The sequence below is a fragment of the Drosophila elegans genome, unplaced genomic scaffold (genome assembly GCF_018152505.1).
Source record: "Drosophila elegans isolate 14027-0461.03 unplaced genomic scaffold, ASM1815250v1 contig_208, whole genome shotgun sequence".
NCBI lineage: Eukaryota > Metazoa > Arthropoda > Insecta > Diptera > Drosophilidae > Drosophila > Drosophila elegans.
In genome coordinates, this window is record NW_024545578.1 from 9,153,003 (window position 1) to 9,163,609 (window position 10,607).

Sequence of the window (10,607 nt, forward strand, 5' to 3'; positions counted from 1 at the left end):
TTTGTAATGGTTTAGCTAAAAATTACTTTCAAGAATATTTAAACTAAATTTGTGTTAGTGATCATCATAATTCGGAACCTTTTTATTCATTTTAAAGTATGCAAGCTATATAGTTTTTTAGTTTCTTTCTTGGGGTATTATAAAAACATTATTATATAAGGGTATTCTTTAACTCGGCTCCCAAAATCATATTCCCTTGTCCCCTGTCTCTGATTCCGGTCGTGTCTCTGGCCATGGTTGTATTTCTGGTTCTGGTGCTGGCAGGGGCAACATGCACAGTAAATTTTCATTTGCAAGACAGTCCGCAGTGTTTGGGGGAAGGAATGGGTGGATCCGGGGATATGCATTTAAATACGTGTTGAATTATTGTCCTGCAACAGCAGGAGCAGCAGAGTGCGCCGAGGATACGCTCCAGTTCCAGCTGCAGCTCCAGTGCCACACAGCTCGCACTCCCCCTCCGTCTGCCTATTAAATTAAATTGCTTAATTTTCTGCAACTGCAAGCAGCGGGAAGTCAGAGATATGGGGGCTCCTCGAGGAACATCAAACATTACAAAACTTTCATCATTGTGTGACATGAAATTATTTGTTTGCTTGTTCTTGCCGTTCCGTTGGCATTTTGTGTTGCCAATTCAGTTGCCTGGCAACATTCATTTCAGTTGTTTAGATTTTATGCTTTGCAGTTTTATTTATCGCAGACTCCCAGCCAACTTCCATTCTGGTTATTTACGTTCGTGTAGTTGCATGCTCATATGTACTTCGCCAGTTTGGCTCATTGTTGTTTAGTTGGTCAGCATGACAATAATAGCAATAATAATTAAAATAAATGGACTGTTATGCGGTGTCCTGTGTGGTATATCGGGTTGTTTATAAATCCGTCGGGAAGGAAGCCGAAAATATGCAAAGTCTTAACTTAAACAGAATCTTATGCATATTTGAAGGTATTTTCAAGCTGCCTATTTTTTGTTTGAAAAATATATTCGTCATAACATTTATGAGCCGAACACAGCTCGCTGTGATTAAAACGAAGCCCAAACCAAGGGCAGGCAATGTAATCATTTACCACAATCAAGACATCCAGGTGGCTTACCTTTAGCGCTATAATCACAGCCATCATCGTCCGCATCGCAGATGCGCCCGCCTCGCCCACAGGCAGAGTGAATCCTTAAAGGAACTTCGGTCCTGCGAACTGGCAGTCCACAGAAAACAGACAACAGACGAGACATCAGACGAGACAGGACCCGGCAACATTGGGCTCATAATTCATTAAGACTTTTTTGAGTAATGCACAAGTTTTTACGTTCCTTTCCTTTATTTTTCTGTAGTAACTCCGTCTGTTGCCGGAGGACAAAACCGATAAGGACCAAAAGGCAGGGGACGAGGTGAGGAAAAGGTTTCTGTTCCCGGATGATAACTGGCTACCGTTAATTTCCCTCCCTCTGCCCCTCGAGACCTATTCCCCAGACCTGGCTGCTGAAAAAAAAAACGGAAGCTGCTCGCACTTCCAGTTCTTTAAGGTGTAAATTCTGAAAGCCATAAACAAAAGGCAGCTTCGCCGCCACTTTTACCCCCGCAATGCTTTTCCTCAATTCATATTGCCGAGCCTTGGCTACATCTTCCTTCAATTCTTCCAAGTCAGCTGACGCTGCTGCTGCTGCGCTTTTGTTTGCACGCCTTGAAAACTGCTGCATTGTGTGCAGAAGTTAGCCCCGATTGGTCAAAACAGTGGATTGGGATCATGGGAAAATCAATTGGCAATTTTCATATATTTAGTAAAATTATTCCTCTTCATGCAGGTGGCAGTGCTTGTATACATTTATAGTAAAATTAAATCTTGAAAAATTCAATTAATGGCAAGTATTTAAAACTTTGCAATTCTATTTTAAAAGAATCTTAGTGCTAGAATTTACCCTTTTGCCTGGTAAAGTTAAAGCAAGTTTTGTTATCTTTCTAATTGCGTAACCACTGTACAGAGTCCTTCAACTGCCGGCCACGTTTATGGTGCCTTGTGCCTCCCAACAGCCCAGCAGCCCAGCAGCTCCTTGCACCATTCCAGCTCCAGTTCCAGCCCATAAGTTCAGCCAGCCGGTTGTGCACAAAATGAAATTGTTTTGCTCGACGTCGCCGGCCTCGCCATGCTTTTTGCTCGCCGTCTTTTTAGTATGCCGAACAGCAGCTGCTACTACTTGGATCCTTTGCTCCTGTGTCCTGTTTTCACCCCTGGTCCCAGTCCTGGGTTTTTTGCTCTCGCCGCGCTGCACAGAATTTGTAATTGCAATGTCGGTTAATTAAATACAGTTTTACTTTATGTAGCTCGCTCGCACTCGGCCGTGTTGTTTATCTTGTGTAGCCGTCATTTTTCTCTATTTTTCACTTAGGGCTTGTTACACTCTCAACTGAGCCTAGTTGTTTCCACAAAATTTATTGCCGCTGCCCGGGAAAGGATCTGAAAGCGTTTGTGGAAGGATTATGAGTTGGACACGATTGTGAAGTGAACACAGGGAGGTATCCAACTTAAGTTCAATGCCAAGCATGGGAAATTAAACTTCTTAAAGATTTTTAAGAACAATAAAAATTGGTAATGTATAATATGATGAGAGAATAAAACAGTTAGACTTGCTTATGATAAATAATGTCTTACCTTTTTTCATTAAATATATTTTTTCCAATATGTATTTTAGGGAAGTAGGAAATTTTAACCAAGTAGTCTGTAAACCATAATACTGCTACTGAGTTTTTTTTTCTCTGTTGTACCCTTCCCATTGGGATTCTAGGGCTAAACTGTTACAGCAATTACTTGAACATATGTGAAGCAATTAGAAAATGTTCCACATACGCACTGTGTGACACGCTTTCTCCCTCGTCCATTTTTCTCAGAATTTTCACTCTTTCCGGGTTAATTTATCTTTTTTCTCTTTGTGATACTTTTTTAGAATGTTTCTTTTATTGGATTCCTTTCATACTCATTTGTTTTTCTACTCTTTTAGCTGTCATTTAAAAGAATTTTCAATGGAGCCTTTGACAGAATCGGCTTAGATTGATATGGGGAAATGGTTGAAATGCGAAGAAGTTCTTTAGTTCTCTAAACATTTGCCATACAAATTTAGAGCTATTTTCAATAGAAAAACATGAAGGATATTTGCTTGCTGCTAAAAGAATATAAAAACGACCATTAGAATTCTAAACAGCAAGTTAAACAATAATTCAGTTGGCTAAATTATGGCGACCCTCTCTCCATCCACCGTCAGTGTAATCAAATATTATTTATTTGCTGTTTACACATATATCATTTTCTCCCCAACCCCTCCCCCCTGACCCTCTTCCAACTGGCTTGCTAAATTTATGCAAATTGTGAGTGGAGTGAGACGAGAACGAACATGGCGCATAAATTGGCTTATTGCGCTATAAATTGTATTTATTTTGATGAAATTTACACAGGGCCTAAACGAAGCGCCTCGAATCCATATATATTTATACATACGTATGCGTGCACATACATTTTCCCTAGATCTTGAGGCTTTAGCTCATGGTCGCGGGAATATATTCGGTTCCCTGTTTAATAAACCGCAATGTCGAAGATGCCTTGATAGCGAATTAAATATAAAATGCGTGAGAACAAAATATCAGCTTGTGGTCTGAGGCAAAAACGGAAATGAGATCCTTGGGAATTTTTCTTTTTTGCCACTGTTGCACTGGGAAAAGTTAAATCAAATAAAAATTATATCTAAAAATTGATTTAATTTAATTGTAATTTTATTATGATGTTTTTATATGGCTAAGAGAATATGTTGTTTGTGTTTTTAAGGTTTCAGATTAAAAAGGTACTACTTTTATAAATACCGAAACCAAGTTAAGCCACATTTTCAATTCTAACAGCTGTGGCCAAGCATTTAATTTGAACATAACACAGATTATCTCACAGTGCACTGATTTCCCTGCTTAGCGACATTGATGTTTATGGATTTTGATTGCCCCCGCCCATTCGACATGTCACACCCTGGAGCAGGAACGATGGCAGGATAAGCACGCTTCCTCGCACAGGGGCCACATTGTCGCCACGCCCCCGCACCGGCACTACGCCCCTTTTTCCTTGCCCCACATCGCAACATTTAATGAATATCGAAATTGGCAATTTCAATATTAAAGCGATTTTGCCAAGCTATATGAGCTGTGCCACGACCGATAAGATTAGCCCAAGATGAGACCCAGTCCGTATCAATGTACAATGTATGTACATACATATATGTATGATGTGTGCGTGGCTGTGTACTTAGTCGTTTCGAAAGTCATTGGCGTGTAAATTACGCCAGTCATGATGTTTTTTGCATGCTTCGATTTGATGATGCGGAAAAGTTAAACCACAAAATCTGTGCCCCATCGGAGCGCCAGCATAAATCCCATATTCGACCCTGGGCTCCGGATATGCAAATGACAATGCAGTTTCAGCGGGGTTTTCCTTCTCATGGAATTAATCAAGCAGCCAAGCACTCGAACGAGTAAATTGTTATCCCAGCCGGGGAAAACCAAACCCCCCTCCTCCCTCCGGGGAAAACTTTTCAATCTAATTGGCCAGCATCTGTTGGGGACCCACATTCATCTGCGCTGCACAGGGGCGGGGATTCTTTAGTGTTATGGCTGCCATTTGTAGTTGAGCCAGAACTCATAAAATCCAGTCAAGAGTTGTTACTGTCTGTCTGGTTACATTCCAGGCAAATGAAGCTCGGCTGAGCTCTGGGGTTGATTTGGGGCAGCGGATGGATGAGCGGATGGTTCCTAATGAAATTTGCAACCACCGAAATAAAAAGTATCAGTAGCTGCAAGAATGTACATAAACGGGAATTAATTTCCAACAAAATGACAAAGCAAACGGCTTAACAACGGAAGGGTGGGGCCCCAAGATAGAAGTCAACTGAAGCAATCCCAAAAATGGGGAGAGGATTACAAAGGGTTCGGGATGAAACATCCCGAAATGAAGTAAGGAAAACAACTGAGGTAACCTGCAAATTCCACAAGGAATCTTCGATGTTAAGCAAAATTAATTAATGAAATGAAAACAGCTTTTAAGCAGATGCAGAAAAAGGGAATCTCGGACTCTGTATACATTTATAGGAAAAATCAATTAGCTTTATGGGTCAGGATAATGTTTATTTAATTTAAACTAAAGAGTTCTTTGAATGTATTAAAATTCTTCCAATAACTAAAACCTTCAAAAGTAAATTTTTTCAATGTTAGAAAATTCAAATCAATCACAGAAACAAATATATTTTTTATAAAAAGCGCGATTATTATTCTTATGAAAACATTTATTCGATCGATACAGATATTTTATGCATTCTCTAAGCCATTTCCCATTAATTAAAAGTCTTTGGATTTAATCGCGTTTCTAACTACCACTCCCCCATCAACTGTTAAGTGAAAGGAAAAAATCAATCAACGTTTTTTTTTCCGAACTGCAATCACTTTTAGCTCGTCGAGCAATCAACATCCGTTACATTAATTTGATGTTTCTCCCCCGACTCGCCGCACCATCTTCGGCTAACAATATTAAAATCTTTATCAAATCGAAATTAAAAACCAGTTGGAATTGCTTCCTCCGCCGCCTCCGTTTGATTTCCATTTCCAGCAACTAGACTTCATCGGGCAGCCCTTGGCCTGGCCCGGACCCATAAAACTTTAAATAAATATGCAGCGCTTCCCTTCGGTGTGTGCCTGTGCCTGCCTGTGCAACCGATAACATCATTATTGATGAAGCTTTGGCCAGAAGTCACAGCCAGCCAGCCAACGAGCCAGCAAATGGCAGAAAGGCAGCTCGAACAGATTGCAGGAATGTGCGCCCAAGGAGCCGCAGACTCAGACTCCGGACTCAGGACTCATGACTTCCCAGCTCCCAACTCCCAACTCCCAACTCCCCCCACTCCGAGTGCGAGTCGGAATCGAAAAGCGGAATCAGACCCAGAGATATAGATAGAGGTCACCATGCCAGTCGACTGCCTGCCCCGGAACTTGCTCCTTTTCAAAAGGACCCCCTTCACTTTGGGATGCAGCTGTTTGGTGAGGGGGCGCTGAAAAGGCCAAACGGGGGTGCAAATCGCGCTCGTTTAGAGATTGGAACTCGTAGACATCGTCGCAGTCGTTGTAATAACTGTAATTGATTTTTGATTTGTGATTTAATTTAACACAGTTAAATGAATTGAAGTGTAGGGGAGCAGAGTGCAGAGTGCAGAAGGGAGCAGATACGAAGGCTGCAGGTTGGGCCTTTCGCTGTTTCTCCAGGCTTAGTTGAGTTGACTGCAAAATGTGCAGATGATCAAATGGAAAAGAGATTTGCCGTAAGTCTACAAGGATTTGCATTTAATGGCAAGCCCCGTCTTGAATACGTTAGTGTAAAAATTGTTTTATTGATCTTACATTATTCCCGCAACTGAGCCAGATTGATATACAGATTAATATGTTTGCCTTTAAAGTTCTTATGCAAAACAGCCATATAAAACATGATATAAAATATTAAATACGTTCTTAGAATTTAGTTTTATTTTTAACTACGGTAAGCATTCTTTTCAGGCTATAATAAATCTGTAATCTATTTTTAAATACATTTAAACGCCTGATTTGATAAAAATATTAATAAGCCCGAGCATGGCTATTTGCGTTTTCCAAGCTCAAATTTTCTCTCTTTCCTTCGCATCCTGTAAAGCGCTTTATTAATTGTCGCTGCGGACAAGGACACCATATCGAGCCAGTGAACCAAAAATGCCACAACACACATAAACCCGAAAGTTGCCGAGCTCCAGGGAAACTGGGAGGTGCGGGACGCGATGGAGTGCTGCAATGGCAATTACTTGGCGTTGATGATGAGCCAAGATGCAGCCAAGTGCCTTCTGTTTTTACTGTAGTCGCATCCTGGCAACGAGGAGGGTCGAGCAGGAAGGGAGCACCATAAAAGGACAATGCTTTGATTGCCCCGTGGAAGATAAAGGAGCGAGACGCCAGACGTTGTTAATGTCTGGTCATGAGTTAAACACTTCAATAAAACGTGAGCATGTGTGCCGGGCAGGACTATAAAGCGATTTCTTCGCCACGTTTGGTCCTTGGGCGTAAACACTATTATATTACGCATACGGTGCTCATAAAAATAATTAAAATGAGCAGGAGAACTGGGGAGATTGAGCTATTGAAATTGAGACTTTCACAAGTAACTCAAATGCTTTTCAAGAACGGAATTGCGCAAATCTGAAAACCTATTCATAATGCAGCAATAATTACACTCAAAAAAGTAAAAAAAAAGTAAAGTAAAAAATCCCTTGACACATATTTTCAATTAAAGACTGTCAATACCAGAGATTTGTGAAAACACAAAAATGTAGCAAAACATATTTTATTATTTCGAGATCCATGATTTCTCCCGAATCGGTTTTACTGATTAAATTTTGAGTATACAGAGCACTTTTAGGGATTCGGTGGATTAACACTACAGAAAATCGCAAATCGTTGACTCTGCCACAAATTGGCAAGGCAGACACAAAGGCGCAAAACAAACAGCTCGGGCTGTATTTTATTTGGCCATTGCATGCGAAATGAGCTCTCGAATGTTGAGTTGTGCAAAGAGGCTATAGGACTTTGGCCGGGCTATAAATTATTTCATTGCAGTGCGATTGTGTGCCGGAGAAATCGACGCAATTAAAAATCAACAAAAGTTCCACAGAGCTCTCAAGGCCTGAAGGCGACCAATCAACAAAATGGGCAAGGACTGCCAGTTGGTAGGCCGAGGACAAAGAGAATTCTCAAAATGTCCAAAGGAATTTCTCAGCCCCAGCTTTCTCTCTCTCAGTCAGTTCCCCATTGGAAAGGCCTGCAGCTGGCAATTTCCAATTTAACAAATGACAAAAATTGTTGAGCAAATTGATTGCATTTCTTGGTTGTTCTGGGGGTTTGCAAGTGCACAGAAGCTAAGCAAATAGTTTAGGTGAAAGCAGGTGGAGCGGGCTAAAGTGAGTGCGGCATAATCACACATCATTTGTCAAAGCCTCTCGACTGCCAGTAGATGTGTTTCCCCATCCATACAGAATTTTTGGCTTCCCAAGGTTCACTTAGCAGAGGAATGCAGAAACAGGATGCTTTATGCATCGCACCTAGCCACAAAATCAAGACGAATTAATTCGTCAGTTAATCCTGAGGAAGGATGGTGGAATTGGCACTGGAAATTATTATGTGCTCAGGTGGCCGAATCGACGACAAACTGACGACAATGCATCCAGACGGGCCATAAAGAGGACCTTCCTGCCGGCAGCAATAACTCAGCCGATAATCATAATAAAAGAGTAAGTAAGTATGCAGTGCGGAAAATAAAACGGCGAGGAAAACTAAGGCGAACCGCGGCCGGAGAAAGTCAATTTGTTAAGCTGCAGCCAGGAGCAGGATCTGAGAAAAAAAATAGGAAGGCGAAGGACCTCGGCAGGACAAAGGAAAATGTGGAAAAGTGGGGCGCAGAAATATGCTCCACTAAAAGAGACAACGTCTTGCCTGCACAGAGAAAAATTATCATCCACATGGAAGTTATACTTAATAAGTCAATATATATTTCTATTCCAAAAGTATCAAGTTAAGATTACAAAAAAAAAATTTTTAACATATTTTAATGAATATCAGAGTATTTTAAAATATTTGTTTAAGTTGCTGTGCTTTTAAATTTGTATTCTTTTCATTTGAATTTCAACAAAAGCAGTTTAGGTCCCAAATTTTAGCCTAAACTTTTGAGCTTTCGCCATTCGTTTGTTTCTGTGTACGATAAAGTTGCAGAAGGCGGCGGAACTTTCCCCTCACTTATTTTATTAGAATTAAATTGATTTCTTGTGGCGGCGTAAAAGGGAAGGGCAAACTGCGACGACGACAGGCGTTGGCTGGCATCAAAATTAATATAAAATGAAAACTTTTGAAATTTATTACAAATTGAATTGATTTATGCAGCGCGCCGCGTTGGGAAAGGAAGGTGACAAAGTGAAAACTTTTCCTCGGCCCCAGTCGAGCAAATTAAATCGGAATGGCGCGAGTTTTTATGCAGCCAGCGCGTTAATCAGATAAAAAGGCTCAGACTCGGTGGCATTCTCATGCGAGGGCATGAGTTTGTCCCGCGGCCCGAAAGTTATGCGACCTCACGCAGCTCACAGTCAGCGCCATACTTGTATGGCCCGCCTCATTCGCACATGTGTGCATTACAGCATCGATCAAAGGTAAATACAGCCAGCGGCATAACAACACGTTGAAATGGTGAAATGTTGGCCATGCTGCAGTTGCACGCAATTAAAATAACACTTGTTAAAATATTTATTTTATGTGGGAGGAAAATAAGGGGTGACAAAAATATATATATGTGCGTGCAATAAAAACGCTGACTACGAAAGTTCGAAGTTGCTGGCAATAAACTGATTTAATACGTGTTTGTGTATTATTTTAAAATTAATAGTTTAAAGCCCCATGTTTCGTCTTCAAAAATTAGTTAAAAAAAAATAAACTTAATGATTTCTTAATTAATTATCTGATTTGATGTACATTTTAGTTATAGCATATTTTATTGGAATAGTATTAAAACAATAAATAAATAATACATTTCAATTCAAACCAGTAAGTTTCTTAAAAAATCATTACATTCAATGGACAAGACTCTTTGAAAAATGTTTGTAAGGTTTAGGACCAAGTAGCTTAGTTTTGCTAATTTCAGTAAATTTGTGAAAATACATTCTGGAATGACCATATCTCGACTCTTCATTTGCAAGTTTTTGTCATTGTCGTTGTAAAAATGGGCTTTATAAAGTGTCCGCTTCCGCTTGTCACAAACATCGTTCAACAATAATGATAGACTCAAACAGGGCAGAAGCAAAAAAACTAGAACCGGATCTGTATGAAAAAACCGGGAAAAGCCATAGGTTTAATTGGCTGAACCCAATGAAAAATTCAATAAAAGTTAATAAAATTGATTTCGCTTAAATAATTTGCTGGCAAAGCCTTTGTGCGTGACGCAATAGAGCATGGCAGAATAATAACGAAATAAAAGTAATGGACAACAAAGGGAATCTGAAATTCATTAAATTGGAATTGCTTTATTTGCTCACATTCCAGTCGTCTCCCAACTAAACTCCATAGAGCAAGGAGCAAAAAAAGGACACTCGACCAGGTGAATCAAACGAAACTTGCTTAATTAATTGATTTTAAACATGCATAAAGCAATTTGCAGTGTTTGGCCTTTAGGTTTTGTGTGAATATTTTAAGTGATTTTGACATATTACGCAAATAATAGTTGCACACACCCACACCGTTTGTCAACAAATGTTTTAATTTAATGTTTCGAACTCAGGTAACAAACAGAACCGTTTAGGCACAATGCTATTGATTTTTTCTGGTTGTATAAATAGCAAATCAAAATGATTTCATTTTTTCATTACGTTGGGTGTGTAACACCCCAAGCCCAAATATTTTTAGGTCGCTCTAAAATAATGAAAACAACTTTAATATATACGTATATTGTATCTGTATAATTTATAATCTTATCTATAGACATAACGAATTTCCGCGAACTATTCAACTGATAACATGCATGTCTAGAAATAAGGCTGT